At 40.2% G+C, this 23,717-nt stretch overlaps 1 protein-coding gene across 5 annotated transcripts in view; it reads left to right on the top strand.

Moving 5' to 3' along the window:
* CNKSR2 (connector enhancer of kinase suppressor of Ras 2) overlaps positions 1–23,717 on the top strand; it is a 546,683-nt gene that overhangs the window by 420,270 nt on the left and 102,696 nt on the right. The window lies entirely within an intron of this gene.

Genomic DNA, 23,717 nt, shown 5'->3' with positions numbered 1-23,717 from the left:
CTGTTAATACAAGCAAAGTGTCAGTACTTACTTTAAAAAAAAAACTATTCAATGTTGTTTCCTTCTCTGCACCCCCCCCCCCCCCCCAATAGGTTGCAGTCACTGTGTGTATCCACTGTGTTCTTTGAGACTATAATATGACCCGTAAGGTCTGATGATAAGTGGTACAAATCTTTAACACTGTAATGCCTCCCCCTCTTACACCCAGCAATGGCTTCCAATAAAACGTCCACATGTAATGCACCAGTATAGGAAATGGTCACCAAGAATTCTTGTAAATGTCCCCAATAGCTTAGATGACTTCTGGAATGCAAGATGAGGCACATATTAAACTTACCTACCGCACCCTTTAGGTTGAGGAAGCAGGAATGCTGGCCAGTGGTTTGGAATAGTTTTCCTAAAATCTACAAACGACAGAATTGAGGCACATTTAAGTATGGCATCAATGTGAATAGAGCTGAGCAGGGTTGATGTATATGTCATATGCAATACAGAAGAATAGAATGAAGAAAATAACTAATTTACACTTTTGAAAAAAGAACATTAACGTCATGTGTTTTGCGTTCGTATCACTGTAGAATACTTGGGGTAGTTCTTCTTATGGAAGAATGACGTGGTCCATTGAGTAAAGGAGAATCTTGCTTTCTAACATACACTATATTGTCAAAAGTATTGGGGCGCCAACATTTACATACATATGAACTTTAATGGCATCCCAGTCTTAGTCCATAGTGTGCAATATTGAGTTGGCCCACCCTCTACAGCTATAACAGCTATAACTCTTTTGAGAAGGCTGTCAACAAGGTTTAGGAGTTTGTCTGTGGGAATGTTTGACCATTCTTCCAGAAGCACATTTGTGAGGTCAGGCACTGATATGGGACGAGAAGGCTTGGTTTACATTCTCCACTCTAATTCATCCCAAAGGTGTTCTATCGGGTTGAGGTCAGAACTCTGTGCAGGCTAGTCAAGTTCCTCCACCCCAAACTCACTCATCCATGTCTTCATGTACCTTGTTTTTGTGCACTGGTGGCAAGTCATGTTGGAACAGGTAGGGGCCATCCCCAAACTGTTTCCACAAAGTTGGGAGCATTAAATTGTCCAAATTATCTTGGTATGCTGACGCCTTAAGAGTTCCCTTCACTGGAACAAAGGGGCCAAGCCCAACTCCTAAAAAATAACTCAACTGCATAAGTCCCCCTCCACCAAATTATATGTACCAGTGCACAAAGCAAGGTCCATAAAGACACGGGTGAGCGAGTTTTGGGTGGACCTGCACAGAGTCCTGACCTCAACCTGATAGAACACCTTTGGGATGAATTAGAGCAGAGACTGCAAGCCAGGCTTTCTCATCCAACATCAGTGCATGACCTCACAAATGCACTTCTGGAAGAATGATAAAACATTCCCATAGACCTACTTATGGACAGCCTTCCCAGAAGAGTTGAAGCTGTTATGGCTGCAAAGGGTGGACCAACTCAATATTGAACTCTACGGACCAAGACTGGGATGCCTTTAAATTCATGTGTGTGTAAAGGCAGTTGTCCCAATACTTTTGATAATATAGTGTATATTTGAGTTATTGTTTCTAATAGAATATCAGCTTGTAGCCGCGTACATGTTCTGAAGTGTGTGGATGTGTTTATTTAAACAAGTGATTTCTAAACTACCTGCAACACTTCTCATGACGCATGAGCATTGACTCCTGACGATGCCTATGGTGTGCATAACACAAGCGCATTGACTCCTGAAGATACATATAGCTTGCACACAACAAAAGTAAAAACAATAACATTTATGTCATATACATTTAAATGGATGAACATGTCAATTTGCTCTATATACACACAAGAAAAAAGTGCACCACCTGTGTTACGCAGCAACCAAAACAAAACCTGTGACCTTGACAGCTAGGATCCTCTAGTAAAGATATGAAGCTACTGCTAATGTGATAGCTGTTGGCAGATCTTATTGAAATGCCAATCTTGTTGTCAACTTGGGGAACAAAAGCAAATGTCACATCAAAAGGAGTGTAATATATTTGTTACTTTGCGTTATGCCAGATAAATATAACATACACCAATTCTCCGCCAAGTCTTTAAATGGTGCTGTACATCTAGCAAGTACATGGTCTGCAAGACTAGGAAAAAAAACATTTTAACAGAGATGCTGGGGAGTCCTAAAATTACCTAATAAGTATAAGAAATAAGTGAGGTCAGTTACAGTATATATCAACAATTATTGGGCCAGATTTGCCAGAGGGAAGAATTTTGCATTTTCAGGATATGGCCATATCACTGCAGGTTCCAAACATTTTTATAGCATGGTCATACAAATGTATAATACACTTGAGTTCTTCTGTGATCCAAGACTAATGATAGATTCTATTTTTTTATTTTTTTTTAATTCCTTATTTTTTCCTGATGCACTTTTGTATTTATGTCTAATAATGTCTGAAAACTACTTTGGCCCCTTTCACACTCGCTTTTTTCTGATCAGGTCTACCTGTCAGTTTCTTCAGGCGGACCAAATCGGATGCTCCATGTACCTCTATGGAGCAGCGAATGTCAGCGGAGACATGTCCGCTGACACCCGCTGCTATCCGATCCGATCCTGTCCGTGAAATCCAGACAGATGGAAACCCTATTTTCCATCCGCCTGGAGGATCGGATAGGACTGGATGAAAACGGACAAGTGGTCCATTTTCATCTGATCTCCCATAGAGGACAGCAGGGCTCTGACAGGTCTGTCTCTGCGAAGTACCTGGAGACGGAGCTGTCATCCACCTGCTCAACGGGGATCAGCGGATCAATCCCCGCTTAAAAAAACTGAGTGCACCGGGCGCGCCGCTCGTGTAAAAGGACCCTTAGTCCTAATCAAAAAGTTTGGTATTGAAGTGATACAATTTTTTCTAGACTGAACATTTTTATATATTTAAATATTTACAGTTTATTTACCAGGCACAATGCAGTATTAAGTAACTAACACAATAAATGTAAGTGCTGATCACTGTGTATCCTAAGATTTCTAAAAAGATATATAGCTATTAGCTGACGTAATGTATTTGCCAGAAGGCTAACAATTATATCTCTGTTGTTTTTTGGGGGTTTTTTTGTGTATAAATATGTTCCATTTTGTAAACGCCTAACAAACACAAAAAAACAATCATTTTTGGCCAAAGTTAGTCTTTTTGCATTTATTACAGTAGCCCAAAAAAAGGTCCTCAAAGTTTTAGCTCAAATTAATATCTAATAAGAGTACAATATATATGGCTGCTATGAACTTTAATATTAAACTGCTGTCAGAAAAACTTAGTAATAATTAAAGCATGTGCTAGCTTTGAAGGGGTCATTAGAGCAGAAGAAATGAGCAAATAAAAAAGGATGTAGATTTTAAGTCCCAGGGGCTTTCCTTTTAAATACTAGAAATAAGAAAGTCGAAAAAAAGGTCTCTTCTTCTTTTTTCCTTCTTTTTTATTCTTTTGGAAATTGAAATGACTAATCGAATTGGTTACTATAATCCATAGATCCACTTTTATTCCTCTTAGCATGTATATATTGAGTAACCATATTAATTTAGTTTATGATTATAACTTAAATGGCCATGGAAATTTACAGTATGCGGTAGTGTTAGACTGATAACGTGTGATTCTGCTGCTAGCGACAAATCACCAGTGGCTGGATCACTAAAAAGGCTTCTTGTGTGTCCCTATGGAATCACCAGCTTAACCAGACAAACTATGATGAGATGGGCTATAAAAAAGAAGCATACAGTATGTATAAAGCCTCTATAATAACAGTAATTTGCTTGATAATGTTACAAAAGTAAGCTCATGTTAGCAAAAGGCAAGGCTACAACCTTATGAAGGATATACAATTTACTACAATTATAGCTATTGCCCTTAGCAAGCTATGCCAGTCACAGGTTTACTGTGAGCACCCTAAAGCCCAACCTCAGAAATTAGAAAAAAAAAAACACTGCAAAGGTTAAATGCTTGTTATGTTCAGAGGTGTAGGAATAAGGAGTGATACCTTATACAGCAGGGTACCTCCAGTGGAGCGGCTATAAAAGGAGATGGTCTCAACATTGTCAATATGCAAACACCTCCATCCCAAATTTTGCAAAAAACAACAAAAGAGAGCGCCCCGTGGGACTTTGAATGAGGTGGATGCACAGAAATATATATGAAGGATAAGTATGCAATAGCAAGTTTAATGGATACAAAACGTATAATACATAATAAAACATGCATAATACAGCAGATATCAGTACATGAAATGACATAGTAATATCAAATAAAAACATACTGGATTACATACATAGCTCATAACTGGAGTAAAAACTCTGTACTAGCATAGTAGCATCGATCTAAAAATGTAATGAATGACATGCATAAACTCATAACTGGAGTGTAGACTCGACGTGTTTCGTGGGTCATATATGCCCACTCATCAGGAGTGTGAAAGAGTATGCCTGTACAAAAATAAATTGCAAAATAAGTCTGGTGTTGGTATGCAACACCACACGTCTTACCTTGCAGATAAACACCACAACTGCGAGAGGAATTTCCGGTTGATTTTGGAAATGTGAGCACATTTTAAAATGTTAGCGAATTCGCAAACAACAGTAAACATTGCCTATACACAATCAGCATGTCTAACAAACATTGCAAATAATAATATAACAAACATTTGTGGAGACTAAAATACATTTTTATTTATACACCTAATCAATGTTTTGAGAAGACATTTGAAACATGCCCGCCCACCACCATCAATGTTTATTAAAAACAGAATACACAGCTCAAACATTTCACAGGACATTTTTTTTGCCCAGTATCAAAGCCTGAAGCCACACAAATTTTAGATATTTTATAATAACGTCTTACAAAATTTACACCATATACATCAACAAAGATGCCAGAAAATTCAGATACATGTGCAGATTGACTAACCAATACACAATTATGTTAAAACAAACAAATACTTACAGAGAGTCAAGTATTCATTCCCACAAATACAGGCCTGGGCTATGTGTCTTTAGACATAACAGACAACACGGCCAAATCCCATCTCCCACCTAAAAATAACAAAGGCCCCCAAATTTTTAACATAAAGCATGTCCCACGCACAATATATTGGACCAGTTGCCAGGCCAAATCTTCTCTCATGTCTGAGTGTTTTTTATAAGATACTAGAAACCCCACACCCAGTAATGGTAACGCCCCGGAGAAAATTTAACTGTGTGTGTCCTGGAAGCAAAACAACATAAGTGCAAATTCTATTTCGAGGAGGATGTAAGAGGGAGGATTTGCCAAGCTTTGGAGCATGCGTGGTTTATCCAAACACACACTAAATCGTCTAAGTGTTCGAGCATGCCCAGTTGAAAAAAAAAAAGGGAAATAGAAATAGAGAGAGAGAGACATAAAAAAAATATATATATATGTATGTATGTATGTGTATAGGTGTGAAATTACAAATGTTTTTTAGGGTTTACTAAACACTATTTCTAATGTTTATATAGAGGTATACATACATATATCTATACAAATACATGATATATATAAAATGGGCTTTGAAATTATTTTGGGGGGGGGCATTTCTTTTGGAGTTCAGGTTGTTGTTTCAATGAACGTTGAACATATAGCTAAGCCAATAATCATGCTCATCACTTTTTTGTGTAGGTGTTTTTAGATTGACTAGAGGCCAATGGAAAACACCTGTAATCTGCCCAAAAAGAAGCTCATGTACTTTTTTGAGCATTGGGCGTCTTGCTCATGGCGTCAAAATGCTCAGATGTGAACAGGGGCCATTGAAATGAATAGGATTTGTCTTGTTGGGCGTTTTGAGAGCTGATCCTAGAGCAGAACTATAGCCCCCAAAACTGCACAAAACGCCTACATTTGAACGTAGCCTAATAAGTTTGGAGTTGTAAGGACTGAGAAATAGCACAATGATTAGGGAGTCTGCCTTCCTGCTCTAGGTTTGTGAGTTCGAATCCAGAATGAGCCTTTTTTATGGGCAACAATTGGAGGTCTCCAACCCTCCAAATGTTAGCATCAATACTTTTGCTATTGTTTGACATAGGCATGTGTATCACCAAACTCTTAATATAAAGACATTACCTAAATAAAAAAGATGCCACATAAAGTCAATATCTAGCAATATTGAGAGATAGAGCTATATTTGTTTGTTTACCATATTTTGTTCATTAGCCAAGTAGGGGGATGTACCTGCAGTAAAATGTGTTATAAAATGCAAAAGCTTGGCCATACATCTTTCCTGATAAAATATTTTGTGGGATACCCTAGATAATGTTGAGGTTCTATCTAAAAACTATATATAAGATTGTTCTAGTGAAATATGATTGAGCAGGAAAGGTGTCTAGAACGTTGTAATGTGATGGTGTTTACTAAGGAATCACTTGCTAGAAGTATGAACTATGTGCATTTTTTTCAAATCCGCCAGTTCATTCCATTTTACATGGGCGATACAGCGGATTTTAACATTCATTCAACATTTTAGCATTCAACATACCACATGCTCAAGTTTGTGAAAATCGTAACTTTTTGAGCCTAGTTGGCGTTGCGCATGCGCACATGAACTCTCTTGCAGCTCGGGACTTGAGGAGCTATTTTTACTTTCTACACTTTTGCAGAAATCTCTCTTTCTAGGTCAGTTTTTGACACAGTTTAAAAGCCATTCATCTCCAAATGATCTCCCACACCTTCCACAGTGATGTGGGATTTTTGGGGGTACTCAAAAAAATTTGGCAAAACATTAGTCCAGCTTTTAGCTGACCTGTTTTTAAGTCGCACCCTGACGTTGTAGTACCTTAATGAATCTAACACTATACGTTGTTGGCCGCCGGCGGTACGTTGAATACCAATTTCATACGTTCAGTTCGCAAAAATCCTGACATTAGCCAAATAGCGGTACAATGAATTAGGCCCAGAGTGACCACCAACAGACCAGAGCATTGGGGAAAAGATGGCAGCACTGGGGGCCCAATGCAAGGATAGATATTTTATAATTTCTGAAGTTGGGTTTTAACAATACCCAGAAATCTTGCCTGAATGCTTGTAATTTTATAAGGGCTGGACAGGCATTTGACTACCCCAGAAACCCACTTGAGGGCATTAACAATGACCACTAGCAATAGCAAAGTAACAGCCTCCAATAAAGCCGTGATGACGCAGTTGACTTGGGGAGATCAGGCAGCTAATGGTTGAACATATTTAAGGCCAGTGCATGCATTCACCAATACCATGCTAAAGAGACTCACAGTCCCACCTACTCATATTCATCTATATAAACATCCTTAATTCTTCCAGTAGTCCATTATATCCAACACAAATTCAAAAAAATAAAGTGTTTAATGCTCATATTAAAATATTGGGTGAAGCCATGGAAATATATTTTTTCTTTCCTTAGGTCAACTGTACAGTACATCCAGAAACTTTTTTTTATATTGTTCAACTCCATGATAACATGTCTAGTTTTACTGATGAATTGTTTCCAAATTCTTGCTTTATAGAGCCCATGGTTGTTATTACATAGGGCACAGATAACTGACAAGAAGCCTGAAACCACTGCATTCAGTTTGGAAATAATGCCTGTATCTATGCTGGATGAACAGTTGGCTCAGAGGACAAAGGGAATGGCAATATTTACTATTCTAAATTATTTGCATTGCTGAGGGATGTGGGACGTACAGATACATTCTATTTAAATAAGACCTATCATGTATCATACGAAACTACTTGCTGGTGGTCTACATCTTCTATTTTCCTCATTTTCCTTTATTTATAATCTCTGTTCATGCAAAGAAACAATATTGTGTAGCAGATTTTATGTACACAGAGAACAGTATAACAATATAAATAAAAGTAACTGCTTATGGGTATAAAATGACATCTGCTAGACTGGATTCTGGGTACGTGACTTAACCAAGTGAAAGCATTTGTCAGAAAACAGACATTTGTTCAAACACTGAGAGACGCTAGCGGGGATTAATTAAATTTCATGTATCAAAATCAATACCACTGTATGTTCCCTATGAGTTTTGCAATGCCAGATTTCACGCACTGTATTTATTGCTCTCATAAACCAACTTGTAAGTTTTTGAACAAAATGGAAAATAACGAAGGGTAAAGAAGCCTGTTCTAATAGTATATATAAATCTCACAGGGACCCTCCCCTTTCTGTATGGCGGTACAGAATGATGTATTTGTTTTTAGAAGAACTATCTGTGTTGCAGTCATTTTAATGAGATGCTCTGGTGCATGGTTAGCAAAAATTACCCTTTGATTATTACTCTTTGACATTTAAATGATGCTTATCTGGTATTAATAAAAATGCATGAAAAATAATATCTGCACCATTACACCACTACCAGTCTAATACAAAGTAAGATGAATCTGTGTTCAGCAAATTCTCACTCTGCCATCTGCATGTCACTCCACATGCATCGATTTTCCCCCAATTTTGGTAATCTTGTGCCCATTGTAGCCTCATTTCTTGTTCTTTGATTACAGAGGCAGTACCTGTCTTCTGCTGTTGCAATCCATCTTGCTGAGTTACTAATGTAGTTTGGATCCTTGACCTTTTTCTAGATCCAATGGAATTTGCTAAAACTGGTGCACTCAGTTTTTGGTTGCAGCTGTTTATGGTAGCCAATCAACTGCTAACTCCAGCTTGTTCACAGTGGTGTATTTAGGTTTTGTGCTGCCCTAGGCCTGACTAAACTTGGGCACCCCTTATTTAAATATGACCCACCCCTTCCTGTAAAGGCAACACCCCTTCCTGTTTATGACCCATAGACCACAACCACACTCAGTGCCCATAAGTTCAGCCTCATTAGCGCCCTTTAGGGCAGCCTCATTATTGCCCATCAGTGCAGCCTCATCAGTGCAGCCTCATCAGAGGCCATCAGTGCAGCCTCATCAGAGGCCATCAGTACAGCCCCATCAGTGGCCACCAGTACATCATATCAGTGCCCTTCAGTGCTGCCTTATCAGTGCACCTTATCAGTGCCATCTCATCAGAGGCCATCAACGCAGCCTCATCAGTGGTCATCAGTGTGCCCATCAGTGAAACATATCACTGCCCATCAGGGCAGCTTATCAGTGCAGCCCCATCAGTGAAGCTTATCAGTGATGCCTCGTGCCCATCAGTGCAGCATATCGGTGCTGCCTCATTAGTGCCCATCAGTGCAGTTTATCAGTACGCACCACTGCCGCCTCATCAGTGGCCATCTGAGCAGCATATTAGTGCCCATCAGTGTAGCCTATTAACGCACGTCATTGCAGCATATCAGTGCCCATCAGTGCAGCATATCAGTGCTGCCCCATCAGTGCAGCTTATTAGTGCCACCTCATCAGTGGCCATCAGTACAGCCTTATGAGTGCCCATTAGTACAGCCTCATGTCACAGGATTAGTAAGATTACTCCTTTCTTTTAAGAAATTTGGACTTGTGTTTGCTGTCACTGATTGTAATCATAGGATTATTTTGCTTATTTGTATAATGACTAGGAAGTCCATAGTCATTATATAAATAAGTGAAATAATCAGTGGCAGCAAACACAAGTCCAAATATCCTAAAAGAAAGGAATAATCTTACTAATCCAGTGACATATTGCGATAGCACATATGGAGGTGAGCAGGTCCAAAATATTATTGCCATCATATACAATTAAAAGTCTTAATTGTATACAATGCAATTCAATATGCTCGTTTAAGGACAAGGATGTTTAAAGAAACTACATTTTATATTATTGACATGATACCTGCCATACCTGGGGCGGAGGAGGGTAGGTGGCAGCCATCGGTCCAGTTGTATTAGGTGTGGTCGGCGTTTTTTTTCATGCGGGTTGCAGCTTTTTTGCTGCCCCCTGCAAAGTGCCACCCTAGGCCTGGGCCTTGTCGGCCTAGGCCAAGATACAGCACTGCTTGTTCATTTAAAGGAAAGGTTCACATTTTAGAAAAAATTATTAATGCACATTTTTTGCTGCCTATAAAACAGGTTTGTTTGTGTGCCCGTACATTGTGTACGGGCAAGCAGATAAAATCTGACAGGAAGAGAGAATGAACAACCACGGCGCTCAACAGCTTGGCCATTTTTTTTTTTTATTTTACGACAGCTAGCAGGGGGAGAAGATCTCCCCAATCCCCCCTTCCCCACTAGCACCTCCCCGAGCTGTCAGATTGGGCAGGTGTGGGTCCGGTCCATTCATAACATGTTATACCCTGGAAGCTAATTCCTTTCTCTGCAGAGTTGCACTACATTTTGCACTCTTCAGTTTTAGTAAATAACCCCCAGTGAGTTTTAGAGCAGACAAAGGTCTTGCTTGCTTTGGAATTTCCTAATGTGACATTGAATTTATTCTCTTAATGACTGCAAGTTCTTCTGGCCTCGGGACAGCAAAGCAGCCCACCATTCTACTCCCTTCATCATTCTTCACAGTCAAAACATATCTGTGCATAGATTTTTTTACCAAACATTTCCCTTATATGTTCCATTAAAAGCACACAGTACTCCTATAATGCTATGAAACATCAGAACATCATGGGTAAGCTTGAAATAAGAAGCTTTTTTTTGGCAAAGCAGTCGTTTTATTCTTGGTAATCTCCAGTAAACACCAGTCTTGTTTGTTCTCTGTTTTTCTTACGGTAGACCTCTGTGCACTTTAGTCAACCTCATATTCTTTCCCACAAGAGTGGAGGAGAAGAACTGATCTTCACCAACCTTTCCCTGGAGGTCATTCAATCTCTTTTGACAATACCATATTTCTGTCTAATTGTATTTTGTTTTAAATACCAGGAGGAAATAAAAATGGAAGCGATGGTAAACCATAATCTACAATGACTGACAACACTACACTCCAGTTACTTTCACCAATTTTAACAACACTACACTCCAGTTACTTTCATGAATTTTTGGAAAGCGACTCTGTGTTTAAACTATAGGCAAGAAAATGTAACTGTTCAAATAGGCACCATTATAAAACCATCAGGGTGCCTGATAGGATACCTTTATACTACTTGGTCCATTAAAATTGGTACATTTCTAAGCCCTATTATAACAGTTTTCTGTCTGCTTTTACTGATCATCACGACCACCCTTCCTCAGAAATACAAACTTTATTAAAGTCAGTATTTGGTTAGTCATAGGCAACACCTGGTATGATTTTTATATGATTCCTTATGGATATGTATGAGATGTAGTGATGATCTAACCAAGAGATCAATTCACACATTTTAGAAGAACACTCATTCACCCTCCTGTATCCAGACAAAAGAAACAAGATAAGACTTTGGATCCCTGCCCCTCTCCTATTCTCAAAAACATATAGGAGTGTGGGTCTGTAGTCCCTAGAGATAGCTGATAACAATAATTGATAACTGTCAGCACAGGAAGTTGACAGCGCTCAATATTTCTGGCAAGAAAATCTGTATTTTTTTCAACTTATGAAAGAAAATCCTTTCAATAGTATGCTTAACAGATCAAGAGGGACCAAATAGAAGATGGAAGAAGTTTATGTTTAGGGTTTACATACACTTTCATGATAATTGCTCAGCTGTTTATCAAATGCAAAAAGAAAAAATAAATTAAATGCATTTAATGCACACAAACCCAATATGATACCAATTTTTTTGGTAAAATATAAAAGACTATATTGCGCTAAGTAAATAAATTATCAAACATGTCAAGAAATTTTGCACTCCTGTTAAATAGTGACAACCTACCTTACCTAAAAATCTCTATAGGCGACACTTTAATAGCCTTTACAAGGTAAGGTAAACAAGAGATCTTGCTCATGCCAATACCTCACATGTGTGGTGCAATCACATTTACATATGCGTGTGGGATCTATGTGCACGTTTGCATTTGTGTATGAGTATGAGGGATGGGAGAGCTTTAATTTATTTTATTTTTTTTATACTTGTTTTTTAATGTTAATCCTTTTACAAGGAATGAACAACATCCCTTGTAATAGCTTAGGAAGTGAAATGTTCTCTTTATTGATAGATCTGGGTTCTAATAGACCCCATGGTCCCTGCTCTGCCCTCCAAGACGGCTGGTCAAACACAGATCAGTTTGATCGGCTGATTCACTGGACAGTAAACAGACAGTAAAGAAAGAACCGAAACCAGAAGTAGCAAAATTCTTGTCACTTTCCATGGTTCATTTGCCACAGAGGAGGGAGAGGAATGAATGTTCTACCTTCACCTCAGCTGGCCTGACTGCTTGCGGTGGCAGCGGTGGGTGGCAGAAGGGGACCCCACTTCCTCACATAATAAAAGTTATCGGCAGCTCTGAAGCCACTCAGATCGCTTTTACCTGCAGCTGGATCCTGATATAACCACTTACTCCTGAGGATGTACAGTTACGTCCTAAGGGCTGGAAGTGGTTAATATTCACATAAAAATCCAACTGAGTATTCCAGACAACTGATTCAGAAACTGTATGATTTCCTACAGACTGGACAAATCTAAATGCACACAGTTGGATGAATAAAAAAGAAAATTACAATTTGCTGATTTTCCCGTTTTGTAGATTGCTTTTCTTTTTACTAGACCTGATTGTGAAGTTGCTGCATTACCTTTTTCTGTAAAATAACAATAACCGTTTACAAAAGCATGTGAACACATCTACAAGTGATATTGCTTAAAGGCTAAGTTCATCTTAAACATCTTACATGTTAAACCCATATTTAGGCTGCGCAGGGCTATATATATATATATATATATATATATATATATATATATATATATATATATATATATATAATGTGTGTGTGTATATATATATATGTGTGTGTGTGTGTATGTATATATATATATATATATATATATAATCTATATCTTTTTGTAATTGTACAACCTTTGTTCTGAGCTGAATATGGGGCTTAGAAAAGTAGGGGTGGATAATACAGGGGTGTGTGTCAGCAGGTGGCAGAGAAACCGCAGTACACTGATCTTCCATATGAAGAGCTGTGCAAAGAGGTGTGTCAGCGCCAATCTGACCAATGTAGTACAGGTAGACTGTGTTCCCAGCACAGCTAGAAAAGTGATAATGCTGGGATGGATGTGCTTCCATGCCTTGCAAGTTTATTTTGAACCAGAAAAATAGGGGGACTGGCAGGATCACCAATATTTTACACAAAGGAAGCAATTCAAAAAGAACGAACAGGATACTTTTTTTTTTTTTTTTCTCTTTTTATTACAAAAGCTTTTTTTAAGGTTTAGTGAAAATCAGTCAATACAAGTACATGTACATGCTAAATATCAATAATCTCACAGGCAGCATGAAATGCCTCTTAGGTCTGTAAAGAAGACTAGAGAAAAAAAATATAAAATATATATAAAACATTAGCCTTATATTTTAGAAAAATCTAAATTTTTGTTAGCTCAGCTATACAATCCCCAAGGTGCAGGCGCAGCAAAATCAAGGGCTCTATTGACTAGTACATTTACTAATGAATTGAGAGACCATTAATAAGCAGACCATATCAATAATTTGCGATGGAATATATGCATGCTATCCATAACTGTATGGTGTATCTTTTCAATTCTATTTTGATCCCCTACATACGTTGCATTGTTTAAGACTAAGGAACTGAGGAGGATCTCCAATTTAGAGCAATAGCCCAATGAATTGCACTGAACAAAGTATGAGCGAAGCGATGGAAAGGGGGTGGAACCTTGGGTAAATCTGCAAAATATAGACACATAGGATTTTGTAAGAGTAATAAGTGACTCAGTATTACGGGTAACAGTGGAAGAGGCTTGTTGTCATAAGGGTTTGAGAGCCTTACAGCTCTACAATACGTGGCGGTGTGTCCACCTGTTCAAGCAGCCTCTAAAGCAGGTGTCTGGTACTAATGGGTACATTCTATGTAAAATGACAGGGGTGTAGTCCCATCTAGTATGAAGCTTGACTACAGCTTCCTTCAATGCGATTGACTTAGTACTCTTGTGCATGTTAGACAACCTATCCAACCACTCAGCTGAATAGTCTTGACCCGTTTCTGCCTTCCATTGTAGGTAGCTGTGGATTTTGAAAGATGACCATATCCATTGATCTGTTTGTATATCAATGAGATGGTGCCTCAATCCCTAGAGGTAGCATTGCATATCCGCTCAAATATCGTTGCCAATATCTCAGATCTCAGACAGTAGTTCTTAGAAAAAGTATCTAAGTTGAAGATATTTAAAGAATTCTGAATGGTGGAGGTAATAATGTTGTTGGGTGGAAAATTAGCTGAAGGAGGATTCATGTAAAGGATTCTAGAGTCACTACACCTTGTTCAATCCATCTAGAAAAAGTACCTTGTGTGGTAAATGCAGGGGGGGTCTCCTAGATAGGTAGCCAATAGGGGAGGAGAGGAAAACAGGCCAAATGTATCTTTATACAATGACCAAAGATGGTATTATTGCCTCACTACCACATTCCATGAGGTAAGATCTTTGAGGAAATAGATCTAGACCACAAAAGGCCCGGGAGGTGCTAGGGCTCTATGGAGATACCTAAGCCACGGTGTCTGAGCGGATGGTGCATGCCACTGGGCCAACTGGACCAATCTAGCAGTCAAATAGTATTTCCACAAGTTGGGTAAGCCAAAGCTCCTCTGTGATTGAGTTCTATACATAAATAATTTACCCAGGGCGAGGCCTTTTATCCTTCCAGTTAAATCTGTTAATCTGTTAACCTCCAGTTGTATTGCCTCCAGGAGATATAAGTGGGAGAGCTCAAAAATAAAAAAGAAGCTTAGGACAGATTGACGTTTTCACTGCTTGAATTCTACCGAGGAATGAGATATGGTAGGAAGACCAGATCCGCAACCACTGTTTAATGCATAGACACACAGTAGGCTAATTTGTTTGGTACATCTGGAGTACTGAAGGGGCCAAACTAATTAGGGTTGACATCGAGCCTTCATACCGAGTAAAATGAAAATTGTCTTGTAGTCAACGAGGGAGGCATATAGACATAGCAGTGCATTTAGAGAGGTTCACTTCTAAACCCAATAAATCATAAAAGGTTTTAACCACTTGCCGACGGCCCCATGCATATTTACTGCGGCAGGGCGGCTCGGCTGCGCATAATCACGTAGATTTACATGATTATATGCACGTGGTCTTAGCTGCGCGTGCGCGCCACCGGAACTGTGCTCCCACTGTGATTAGACACAGCGGGAGCCAGACCGCGGGAGAAGCGGGCACGGTCGCTGCTGGCCTCCCGCAATCTTCGAGGTAACTGACAGAAGAGCCGTCTGCCTATGTAAACAAAGCAGGTGGTTCTTCTTTCAGACAGGCATACTGAGATCTGAGATTGTGTATTTCAGCTAAGCTGAAATACCGATCTCTGTGTGCCTTTCACAGAGCCTCCCTACAGTTAGACACCACTTTAGGCATACATTAAACCCCTTGATCACCCCAGTAACTAACCCCTTCCCTGCCAGTGTCATTTATACAGTAACAGTGCATATTATTTAGCACTGATTACTGTATTAATGTCATTGGTCCACAAAAAGTGTCAAAAATGGCAGTTAGGGGTCCGATCTGTCCGCAGCAATGTTGCAGTCCCGCTAAAAATCGCTGATCGCCGCCATTACTAATAAAAACAAACAAACAAACAAAAAAAAAAGTCCAAAAATCTATCCCGTAGTTTGTAAACACTTTAACTTTTACGCAAACCAATTAATACACGCTTTTTGTGATTTTTTTTTTGAAATATGTAGTGGAATACAATTTGGCCTAAACTGATAAAAAAATGTAATTAAAAAATTTATTTTAATTGGGAATGTTTTATAGAAGAAAGTAAAAAATATTGTGTTGTTTTTTTTTTTTCAAAATTGTTACTCTTTTTTTTTTTTTTTGTATAGCCCAAAATCTAAAAACCGCAGAGGTGATCAAATACCACCAAAAGAAAGCTCTATTTGTGGGAAAAAAGGACACCAATTGTATTTGGGTACAGTGTCGCACGACCGCGCAATTGTTAAAGTAATGCAGTGCCGAATCGCGAAAAATGGCCTGGTCATTAAGGGGGTAAAACCTTCCGGAACTAAAGTTGTTAAGCGTGGAAACCAAGTTAGGCAAAGATACCAAGAAATAGTCAAAAATAACAGAACGTCATCTGCATACATGCTTCCCTTAAAATTTTGATTACCTTTTACGTAGCCGCTAATATCAGGATTCAATGTGAGAGAACATGCTGATGGCTCAATCGCCAAGGCAAAAAACAATGGAGAGGGGGGGGGGGCAGCCTTGTCTTGTTCCGCATCCAATTGCAAAGTACTCCGAATTACAATGCAATAGCTTTACTCTGGTGTTGGGGTGTGTATATAGGACCCGAAAGCCAAGCACAAAATCACCCCTAAAGCCAAATGTAGAAAATGTTCCATATAGGACCAGACTACATTGTCAAAAGCCTTGTGTATACTGTAGACTCAGCATCTTGATGTAAAGGGAATAAAGGTTGGCATCCTAAATAATGTTACAAGCCATTCAGATGTTATCTGTCTAGAGGGAATGAGGCCTTTCTGATCTGGAGAAATATTAGAATTGATGACTTTGGCTAATTGGTTCACTAACAATATGCAAACTGCTTCAAATCATTATTAATTATAAATTACCCAAAATTGATGTAGATTCTAAGGAAGAGTACGATCCATATTCGGTTTTAGCAAGAGACATATTAGCCAAAAGCATATTATCGAGAAATTGATGGCCATTTAATATATCGGTAGAAAGATGAGCAGCTAGTTGACCTGAAAATTTTTTGTAATACAGAACAGAAAAACCATTTGAGCCAGGGGCTTTAGAGGTTTTTAATAATGCCATTATGTTCGAGATCTCTTTTCAGGGAGTGAACCTGTGCATCAAACAAATGTGGGAGAGAGAGATTCTCCAACCAGGTTAGTGGGCAGCTCAAAGTGTAGAGGGGGAAATATCATCTGTCGTTAGTACGAAAATATTCCACAAGGCGTTCTGAAAGTTGTTTAGGAATATCCACATTTGTGATGAGAGCGTAATTTAGGCGCCGGAACACAGACCAACACAGGAGGCATGGAAAGACAGTGTGATGGTCTGACCAGGGGCAAAATGGATGAATGATTTAGAAGAATTGGCAAGGAGAGAACTGGATCCTTTTAATGCAAGTAAATGGTAACACAGTCACATCAGGAATATGAAATGTTGGGGGTAACATACACTTAAGGCTACTTCAGTTCTGTCGGACTTAAAGGGGTTGTAAAGTCAGAAGTTTTTTTTTCTTAATGCGTTCTATGCATTAAGATGAAAAGCCTTCTGTGTGCAGCAGCCCCTCTAATACTCAACTGCGGTCCATCCCTATCCAGGGATGTCCACTAGTGTCTCAGCCGTCCGAGTTTCTCTCTTCTGATTGGCTAAGACACAGCAGTGGGGTCATTGGCTGCTGCTGTCAATCAAAGTCAGCTAGCCAATCAGAAGAGAGAGGGGCTGGGCTCCATGTCTGAATGGACACAGGAAGCTGTGACTCGGCTCAGTTGCCCCCATAGCAAGCTACTTCCTGTGGGGGGCAGTCACTGGGAGGGAGGGGCCAGGATCACAGAAGAGGGAGATCTGGGCTGCTCCATGCAAATCCACTGCAACAGAGCAGGTAGTATAACATGTTTGTTATTTTTATAGGGAAAAAAACAAGACTTTACAATCACTTAAATGCATTGTGATTGTTTCCTTGGCAAAGGTAGCAAGATTGCTAAATAGAAAGGGTGGAATATGCTCAAGTGTCATTTATGTTATGAGAGCATCAGTGAAATTTCTTAAAATCTGGCCACATGAGTTGGTCTAGTTCTCAGAGATCACCCACTGAAAAAGGCATACATTTTTATGTGTTATACTAGTGGCAGGACCATTTTCCTTACCCTTCTCTAAAGCCCCGTACACACGCACAGATCGTCGTCATACAAATGTTCGTCTTTTCTCCCCGGGATGTCGGTGTCTGTTGAAAAGTGCAAAGACAGCACAAGGACAGCACAAGAATTTTGTCCGCAGACTTCAGCTGACTGCAGAAGTGATGTCATGTAATGGTTAACTTTCCCTGTGTTTTTTATTTTCTGAGCATGCCCAGTCTTGCAAATCTGCGGTCTGTCGGCTGATTTCTGTACTGACAGGCAAACAATCATCCGTTCTGGTGTCCGCAGACAAAAATTTTCATGTTTGCAAGAAAGACTCTTGTCCGCGGATTGTGTGCAGACAGCTGTCGGAGGCACCATACTAACACACGTACAATCGGCAGATCTTTCGTCCGCCGACGTTTGTATGACGACGATCTGTGCGTGTGTACGGGGCTTTATTCACCTTCACATTTAGACTGAGTTCACTAATCTTCAGAACAGTAACACGTGATGTACTAAGGCAGCCCAATCACTGGAAAAGGCTGTCTAATGCACCAGATGTACTATTTTTGGTAAGGCATTGCACCAAAATGCACAGTAGTGTAATGCTGTTGGCAAAGTGCTTTTGAGTGCCATTGAAAAATAATTGGCACTATAGCACACCAAGGCACAAATTGCACATTATCAAAGGGCAACAGTATGAACCCAGCCTTCCTAAAAAAAAATGACAGACACTTTATCAAATAACAGGTCTAGTTTCTCTTCATCAATACTCTTTTTTTTTTTTTTTTTTTTTTTTTTTTATTCGTATAAATGTTGGATGCTGCATTCTTGCATTAAAGTGAGTTATATTGTTTCCTTGCTCGCCTTTCTTCTGTAGTATTGCAGACAGGCTTGGCATTGACATGCACTTTGGATGACCTTGCTTTGTTTCCTATGCACAGATCTGTACATAGGGTTTATCACCTGGATGTGACCTGTAATAGGATCCTGCTAGCTGTTTGTTGCAACTGCCAAAGTTGTCTTATGACAGGAGGTTAGGCAAGCCAAAATATCTGACCGGCTGATATCTCTGCTCCTTCAAATAGTCTGAGAATGACTTGCAAATTCATAGGAGATTGCTCATTCCTGTCAGCTGAGCCCATGGAACAAACCGATCACCACTGAGTACATTGCTGTATACAAGTGAAACCTGTTCCATGTCTGAGCCAACAATTCTAATTTTGGAAGTCATATTTTCCCTGCTACACATTATTTTGCTTAACTTAACACATAGCTCGTCCATTTTTGTTTTTCTCCCTTACGTAGCACAATTTGTACATCTGTCAGGGGTAAAAAAAAAAAAATCTCCGTGTTCATGGGGTTCCCAAAGAATTCCAAAATCATTGTCTTGTCAATTCCAAGCAGCTACATAATAGCTATGTAGTACAGTCCCCGTAGGGCTTGCTGTGTGTTGATTTCTTAGGCTTTCCTCTGATTACCTGCAGACAATTGCTGTTTTTTTTTTCACATAAATACCCCCCTTTCTCCCGTTTGCTCATTACTTAATAAACAGTCCAGGGTATTTGTTTTTGTATTTATTGTGGAACTTGGATGGGTGAAGGGAATAGTGGGATACTCCAACTGAACTATTCACAGTAGATGAGAACAACTCTCACTTGGCCTCACCAGATTATTTGTGGAAGCACTGCCACTTGTATGGATGAACTAAGTCTTTCTCTTTTTAGCAGCAGACTTGATGCAGCTACTTTATCTTTAGGACATGCTAGCATCCCCTCGACTGACACCCGCCCACTGCCCTCATTGAAGTTATGGCCCTCACATGACAGGCCCCATGGCTCAGATCTTTTCCAGTGTCTCCCTTCCAATCAGCTCTGCAGGACATTTGGGTTCAGCTCCTATCTGACTTTCAGGCCCTCAGGTCAAATATCCGAGGCCGCATGGCAGCTTCTACAGAGGAGGGGCAGCTGCCCCCTCCGGAACTCTGCTTTCCAGCCGTAGACCCAAGCACATGTGCCCTTGGCATTTTTACAGTCACCCAGCATGCACTGAGGCACTTTCCTCTGCTGATCCCCAGGACTCTTAACAATGCCTGTGCCCTCACTTGTCAGGTTTCCTCCCACTGTCCAAAATGCCTCCCTATTGGACCAGTGCGAAACATTCAGACAAGCTGAGCTGCACCCGAGCACCACGAGCAGACCTTCCCAATGGATCCTGCTCCCTGGTAGGCAGAGAACACTATCCTTTTACCTGGAAATATTCCTGGTAAGCAGAAAGACCAAAAAACTATACTCTCTTCTAGCACCTACCTAGGAGGGTGCTACATCCAGTCCCGCCCCCCCAACTGAGCCATATCCTCATTGGTCCTGGGCCTCCGCCCCTACAAAAATACCTGTACAAAAATCTACAAGGAGTATCCAACAAACTTGGAAAATGGGGGGGGGGGGGGGGGAGGAAATAACATATGTACAGGGCCAGGGGGCATACCCCATATGTGGCCAGTAAGCACAATAAATTATGTGAAAAAATATAGACATCTGCTGAAAAAGAATTTACAAATTTACACAGAAGTATCCACCAAGTGCATTATATTAATGGCCCCCTCCAAACAAAAACTGCTTGACAGGAAAATGATTAAATACCCTGACTAACTAACTATACTACAAATAACCTTTGTACACATATACCTAGAAATGGGCCATGGACAACCTCCCCCAGAGGTGGGGAAGCCCCTTGCAAACCCGCAAAGAGGACACAAGCATGTAGCAAATTTTCTTTCCATTTATTCATAGTGAGACTGTCCTCTCCACAGAGGCGACCTTCTCACCTGAAGAATCTCTATCATGTAGAGACAGCTGGTGCTACCAGCCCCCTAAGGGCAACTCTTGACTCTTCATCCTGTTGTGTTCCTGTAATAGACAAACTGAACAACCTACTATTCTGACTAACTAAGCATACTCTGTACTTGTTCCATTTGGGAACCATATGATTAACAATAGGAAAAGTCCCTCCCAATTACCATTGTACTGACTCTTTCCTACTCTAGTCAGACCCACAAGTTAGGATGAAGAGATGCAGAGTCTATCCGGCTGGTGTTAACAGTGTCCTTCCCTCTGCAACACTGAGGCAACACATCTTCTCCTGGCGGCATGCTCTCATTGCTGGAGCCTTAGCAATAGCTGGCCAACTTGTGAGTGTCTGTAAGAACTCTTCATGGGCCCTTTCTCTCTGGCACCCCTTTCTCTGAAGAGACAATGAGCCACTACCTCCCCCTTTTTTTTTCCTCAGACATCAACTCGCACATTTTCCTTCCCCCTAAACACTGGCCCTTTGGCCCAAAGGAATCTTTGCAAAGTGTCCTTTAAGTGAAGCGTCAAGTGTCCTTAAAGAATAATTGCCTCAGCAATGGTAATGGCCCATGGCCTAAAGGATCTTCACAAAGTGTCTCTGTGAATTAAGGGTTTACTCACTCCAGGTAGAAGCCCCTGACTTTACCAGGAGAAGTTCTCTGTGGCAGAATTTCTTTTCTCCAAGGTGATAAAGCAATGACAGTTTCAATGAGGGGGGATTTAGGAAAAGGGCCTCCAGCTCGAAGAAACAGTGGTGGTTCTTCAGGCTCAACAGTCCCTTTGTAACATACAACTCTTCTAATTAGATCTAAAACTTGGCATACCTTATTTGTAATTATCAGTATGAGGTACTCAAACCATATTTCCTTCAGAAATCAAGATGGTAAAGGCCCAAGCTTGGCCTTTCTTGTCTAGATGGTTGATTTCCACTTGATCAATGTATATTGATCGCCCCAGATTCTAATTTTCTTTGATAGATAGGACATTTTCCACAGATGAGGTTTGGGCAGATTCTGATGCGGCTTGGAGACCTATAGAAAGTCCCAGACAGCTTCTTTACATCAAGCCTCCCCTTGCTTTTGATTTCCTCCATTATCTCCCGTGGAGCATATGGATAATCATATCCATATTCCATGGTGTCTTGTACATTAATATATGTTTGATGCACAAATAACTGTTGCACTAACAAGTGCACTTTTGGATATTAATATACGCCAAGCGCAATCAATCCCATTGTGCTAAAAAGCACAGTTCTCAACTCTTTTGTATAAGGTAATTGAGCGAACTCAGCAGTAACCAGGAATACAGACAAAGGCTGCTATCACCTTGAATGCTCACAAGAATGTCCTGTTCAAGGCAGGGAGCTTTGTTTATTTTTCACGACAATAAAAGGGAAAAAAGCAGGAAGTGATGGCAACACTACATCAGCCAATCAGTTCCAAATGTATAGTCCCATAACACAAGTTATTCACATAGAATCAGCCAATGACACACTTGTATACAATAGAAAGGGGGAGTACATGATTGTGAATGAGCAGAGTGCATGGCTTCTGTTCTGATCAAACTCGCGCATGCATTCCCGCCTCTACTACTCGCTTGAATCCAATTTAGCAAAGCTTCAGAGAACAATGCCTAATAGGATTATACTACTGTTCCCATAGCCATGAGGTTATCTGCAGGGAAAGAGCCATGTGAATATGGTGATCAAGCACAGTAGAAAGACATGAGCTTGTATCCCTTCATGAAGGCAAATGCTTATCAAAATGATATTGACTCTGCACCGCAATATACCTAGATCTATACCGGCAAACAAATCTGCACATAGCGCATGGAGTGTTTGCCGGTGGAGATGTCTATGTAGAGCGAACGCGTCTACACATCTAAGGGAAGGTTTTCACTACCAGTAGTCTTTCCTTAAGGCCGGTTCGCCTGTACACGCTCTGATGAGTGTATTGCAAGCAAACCGACAACAGGAGCCATATTGACAATCTAAATAAAACGCATCCTGAAAAATGTCCACACTAGTCCTAATAAAATTTCCACAACAGCCCCTCCTCTTTGTCATATGCTCCCATGTGTCCCTCAATGAATCTTGATCATCATCTTACAAATAAACAGAACAGCTCTTCTCATACATAAAAAAAAAATAAATTAAAAGTTAAAAAGAAAGATAACAGAATCAGTGTTGACATGTAGACTCAAAAGAAAATGAATGTTGACACGTAGGTTCCATTCTTCGGGAGGTTTGGAATCCTCTGCGTCTGGTGCATGGGTTGGATTTCAGGGAGTCGTGTCTCAGCAATAAGGGTGTGGTTTTCTGCTCGTGCTTTGGTGACTCGATCAATCAGGCAACAGGAAAATCTCACCATGGTGTATAGACGGAATAGAAACAAAAACAACATAAGTATATATACTCCTGTTTCCTTCAACCAAGATCCAATGGAGAACAAGAAATCCCCAAAACTTCCTAAAGCCTTAAAATGATTCCACCCTTCACTAGCTATAATTCTGGTTCTGCCTTGCAATCATGTGCCATCTTTTCCTGCAGTACAAGAGTCTTCATTTGTCTTTCCTGAGTAATCTCCCTTACTGCTTTAATGGCGTCATTGAACATCTCAATGGATGAGAAATTGTTCAATCGCTTCATAAGTTAAATTCCCTACCCAGTCCAAGCTGGGAACCATGCACAGGCTTAGCCGTGGTTGGAGAACCGTTCCCTGCTAGCTCTCCTTGACGTCCTTGCCTTCCTTCGCACCAGCAGATCCTCACGATCGGCTGCAATGTAGGATGCCGATACAAGCTTCACTAAAGCACATGAACCTCTCACATTAGGGGGAATTGGCTTATAAGCGGCAGAACCACATAAGAAATAATAAGGACCGGTCAGAACCGTACAGTAAGAATTTCTCTGACGGTCACAGGCACAAAGCAATAACATAATAGACTGGGGGATTGCTCCCTCAGTCTGAACATCACACCCTTCCTTCCA

The sequence above is a fragment of the Pelophylax lessonae genome, assembly GCF_965119305.1.
Source record: "Pelophylax lessonae genome assembly, chromosome: 2".
NCBI lineage: Eukaryota > Metazoa > Chordata > Amphibia > Anura > Ranidae > Pelophylax > Pelophylax lessonae.
The sequence above is the reverse complement of the archived record's forward strand: the minus strand, read 5'-3'. Positions and strand labels throughout refer to the sequence as shown.